Source organism: Phragmites australis, chromosome 22 (genome assembly GCF_958298935.1).
Source record: "Phragmites australis chromosome 22, lpPhrAust1.1, whole genome shotgun sequence".
Classification (NCBI taxonomy): domain Eukaryota; kingdom Viridiplantae; phylum Streptophyta; class Magnoliopsida; order Poales; family Poaceae; genus Phragmites; species Phragmites australis.
Window position 1 is genome coordinate 22,225,733 of NC_084942.1, and position 5,343 is coordinate 22,231,075.

Below are 5,343 nucleotides of genomic sequence, written 5' to 3' on the forward strand. Positions count from 1 at the left end.
ACAATGGTGAATTACTTTCCCCAGCTCCCCATTCATCAAGACTTGAGTATTAGAAGGGGATATGAGTGCACAAATTAGTTTACACCATCGTCAACCAAAGCCCAAATGTGAGAGAACTTCCAGAAGGAAAGGCCAAGAGATCGAATCAAAAGCCTTCTAAATGTCTAGCTTGAGCATGATTGCAGGCTTCTTCTATTGATGCAAGAATTTAGCCGTCTGTTGGACAAGCAAGAAATTGTCTTGAATACACCAACCTCGGACGAAGACACTTTGATTAGGCGACACAATGGAAGCAAGGTGGGGGAGCAGCCGCTTTGCCGTCAACTTAGCAACAAGTTTCGCGAAACTATGAATTAAGCTGATGGGTCTGTAGTCTTTCACCAAGATCATATCCGTCTTCTTGGGGATTAGAGTCATAAATGCATAATTAAGAAGCCCCAAATTGCGATTATCCCCTGCTGCAAGGAAGAGATTGCTCTCATAAGGTCTTATTTTATAATACTCTAGAAAACACGATAAAATATACCTGTATAACCATCGGGCCCTGACACTTTATCCAAACGGAGGTCCTGAATAGTGGCCCAAACTTACTCCTCTGTAAAAGGATCATCCAAAGAGGAGAGATCATGGGCCAGCTGAAAGAAGGTGTCAAGGTTCAAAGTAGATGTTCGAGCTTCAGTCTTGTCGAGCAATCCCTCATAGTACTCAAACACGGCTTGGTGTTTATCCTCCTGCGAGGTGATGATCCAGTTTCCAGAATGCAGTTTGGGTATAAAGTTTTTCCGCTTCCTGTACAATGCATGAAGATGGAAGAAGGAAGTATCTGCACCCCCCCCCCTCCTTGAGCCAGGAAACCCTAGAGCGTAAACGGGCAATAGTACACTCAAGAGACACGAGATCGAGAAAGTGCAGTTTCAATTTGCACCTCAACCAGGCCTCTTCCTCTGAGAGCACACAGGAATCCTACGCAATCTCAAGACAATGGAGCACTTCCTTCGCAAGTTGTAGTTTGATCTTAACATAACCAACCTTCTTTCGGGTCCAAGATTGCAAGCTCTTGACGAGACGCTTAAGTTTAATGGAAAAACATTCCAGTGGCCCAAAAGCAATAACAGGAGCAGGCCACGATGCAGCCACAACCTCAAGAAAGCCACCCATTTTCGTCCTAAAACTTTCAAAGTGAAAACAGGGCTTCCCCTTGACATTATCTTTGAGTCCAAGAGCTAAAGGGCAGTGATCAGAAGTACCCGTGGCTAGACTTTGCAACAGGCTATCTAGATAGATGAGTTCCCAATCAATGGTATAGAATACTTGATCAAGTTGCACAAGGGTAGGCACCTCCCTTTCATTTGACCAAGTGTACCTTCGGCCGAGAAGATCAAGTTCCTTGAGCTCAAGATCATCGAGTGGACGGTGAAAGTGACCCATCATGGCACGATCAAGATTGGAATTATTCTTGTCCTCGGCACTATAGATTAAATTGAAGTCACCGCAATAGCCCACGACCCCGGCAGGTTGCCCGCACATCTCTTAATTCCTGTAGAAACAAAGGCTTTTCATTGTCCCACGGAGAGCCATAAACTCCTATGAACGCTAATAAAATGCATGTCCACCTTAGATGAGATTGCCCAGCAAACCATTCCTTTCCAAGCCACAAGAATACCTCTTCTTGTACCGATAGCAGGAAGAAATACAAATTGATTGAACTCCACATCCTGAAAAGAAAGGAGAAAATGAGGTGTGATTGTCGAATATCTAACTATGAGGTATATACGCATAAAGAGTATACTATATAGAGATAAGGTATGCCGTGTACACGCTCAACACCTTTGGATATCACAGAACCGAATTCTGATACTCCCAGAGATCTAGTAGACGCATACTAGGATGGTCTCGATTGGTTACCCAACTCGAGAATAACTAGTACCCCAGATCTGATCTTTCTTGGTGGACAAGATGAAGGATTCTCGTGACTACAATGAGATAGGAGGCGGTACAAGACTTCTATATATAAGGGGGACCAAGACCCCGAGGGGAGACTCTCTTTTTCCCAGAGAAGGACAGTACATCTGCAACTCAACGCAAGCACTAAGGGTACAGGAGATACTCGGCGACTTCCTCATTAATCTAGTTTAGATATCATCTACTCTTTGTAACAGATATAAACACTTTGCTTGTACTCAGGTAAATACAAATATATCGTCGACCACACAGGACATAGAGTATTACTCTAATTGGGGATTTGAACCTGTATACATCATGTGTGTCTCATCTCCTGTTTGATTCCTGAATCACAAAGACAACCTCGTTATTCTTATGGACATATTACAGGGAAAAACCCTCGATAGTTGGCGCACCAGGTAGGGATCTTCTGCTTTTCAGGATTGACTATGTCTCAAGTACACATTCACACCAGATTCTCCAACGCCAGCTTCTATGACCGCTTTGAGTCACTAGCGATCGCTTTCGAATTGCCCCTGGCCGGATCAGAGATCACGTTCGGAACTATAGTTTTCCACTAGGACGATCAGGGTGAACTGATCCACACCGGTATTCTCGAGTCCAACCCATTGGACGCATACCGTGAGGTGAGACACCTTGAATAGGATTCCAAGGAGCCTAATGTTCTGTAGTTCATGGACATCGACAGCGACGCGAGTGGTGACAACGGCTCCGTCGACAGCCAGAGTAGCCGAACAGATCGATTCGTGTTTATGGTTGGAGGAACATGGTCTCACCTGCTGATCTGATGGTGGTAGATCTAAACACCATGGTGAATAACGGCATGAAAATCCTCGAGGATCCAGCGGCAGTGGCCACCAATGCCGGTAATGCTGGAGATATACTACCGGGGACATCTGCAGCTGGAGCTCTATACGCTCCTAATACCATAGATCATCGATGAACCGTAGGAGGACCGGTGCCTCCTGATCTTCAATGATGGCTTCCGGTGGGCACGCCTCCACCAGCACCGGTCCCAAGATCGAGGGATGAACTCCCTCAAGGCAGCCATCACGAGGCTTAACCGGCTTGACCGCAGCCAAAACTAGGCAACAACGTTTTTAGCACTCCATATTCTAATGTCCAGGGGGCTCATATGATCCTTAGATCCCTTCCGAAATTGGATCCGACAAATCCTTTAACCCCTATGGTTAATCAGGTCAGGACCCTACTCGATGCGGCTCAGATCCAAGTTGCTTGAGCAAACAATCCTAGTGATGATAGCCAATTTCATCTCTTGGAGACAAAAAAAAATATCCGGCCTAGCCAAATTAATCATCTCGCGAACCGAATTTCGGCGTGCGGTCATGTTCAACCCCCGTACGTTCTAGACCAGGATGTTCGAGGAATCCATTAGGATGGGATGAAGATCGACCAAAGCGAATAACTCTCCTTAGAACATAGGGGAGACAAGTTTTGCCGATGAGGCATGGCCCTCCACCGGCGCCTTCCAGCCAAACAAAGCCGCCAAGGCCACCAGGTGAGCGCGGCATAAAGGATTGTTGAATAGATGAATGTATTGATCTCTCACTTCTTGGGTGATCTGCTCCTGCTCGCCTGCAAAGCCCAAGGCCCGTATCACGTGGGAAGAGGCTTGCTCTGAAGAGGAGGCCGGTGATCAGTTGGTCAACTGTCGGCTGCGCTTCAGATCAAAATCCAGTGGAAGGTTTTGACTCTCCTCTTCCAAATACCTGGAAAGGGAAGCAAGGTCGTCGTGGGCTTGATCAACTTTGACATGAACACCACTGGTGTAGCTAGTTCTAGCTCCGAGGAAACCTTCGATTGTGTAGGCAAATGACCCCTCCTAGAGTAGGTCTTGGATAAGAACCGGCCCACGTAGGTCACTGGCCCAGTTGGATCCACAACGGAGGCAAATCTCCCTGTCGCCTCACTTCAAAGCATAGACCCAGATCGAGGGGCAAGGGCCTTGGATGGCATGGGAGATGTTGGGCGGTCAGGCACCCTCACAAGAGTCGAGGCAGAGGGAAAGGAGAGGTCAGGGCCAGGAACTACCTCGAACTCTGTAAGGGGCGCCATGGAAGCAAGAACGTCGTGCGAGATTACGAGGAATGAGAGGGTGACAGGGCACATCGAGACGGGTTTGTAGTGTGGTGACCCCACCATCGACGATGACATTTGGGAAGGACATGCGTCTAGTAGGTGCGACTGCAACTGAGGTGTTGAGGGCCAGCCGGAGGCGCCGTTGCTACCCACAGAACCACTGTCCCTACTAGGAGCGCTGCCACTAATTGTAGTGGCCAGCACAGCAGCAAGGTCTACATTTTCCACCTCAATGTGACCGGCATCAGCCACAAGCTCATCACAGGCGAAGAATTTGTAATTAGCCTCCTTGATTATTTTTTTCTCAGTACATGACTCCTCTGATGAAAGTTTTATGGTTTTTCCACTACCTCATCACACCCATCTCAGGCCATAATGTCTTGCTCCACCCCCACCCCCCCATGCACTTATTGCTGATGTGGTTGTCACGGCGATCGACACGTGGCAACGATGACAAAGGCATCTGCCACCTCTAGTGTGACCAAAGCGCAAGGAATGTCAATGAACAATCTCATGTAAAGCAAATCAAAATATGGGAAACTTGAGTAAAATCCTGTATATTTTTGGTAACAACTTTGTAATATTCCCTAAAGGCAGTAGGTTTATCAGCCGAAAACTACATGTACAAGACTACTTAAGATCCAAGACTACACAACAAAGAGGCTACCAAGGTAATGAATAGATCTTATGGCTAGATCAATTGATCACTGGATGATCGATGAAGAAATTAGGCATATATATGATCATCACAACAAATCCATCGATCATGCACTAAGTACGAAAACACCTTTTAGAATCGGCCCATCAGAATCGGCTCCTCGCATGGTATAAAAATCAGATCCAAGTGGAACCGATTCTGATAGTGGTGGCCAGCTAGGAACCAACTATGATAATGATTATTGGAATCGGTTCAGAGCTAGAACCGATTTTCAAATATATCAGAATGGGTTCCTACTATGAGCTTATTCTAATGGATCATGTAATGAACCGATTATGATATATTTGAAAATTGGTTCTAGCTCTGAACCAATTCCAATAATCATTATCAGAATCAATTTATTTTTTAAACAGATTCTATAACTTACCCTCTATAATTACAGCCCAGCATCCTTCTCCTTCCGTGCCCTTCACTTTCCCAAACTCTATTTTCTTCGGTGGCAGGTGCCATGTTCAACATTTTGATGAATTGAATCAATCAAAATTGTGAAGGATCAAGTGCGACCACTTTCTTTGGCTGTTACAAGGTTAGTCAATTATTCAAATTTTCATTTGATAGCTTCA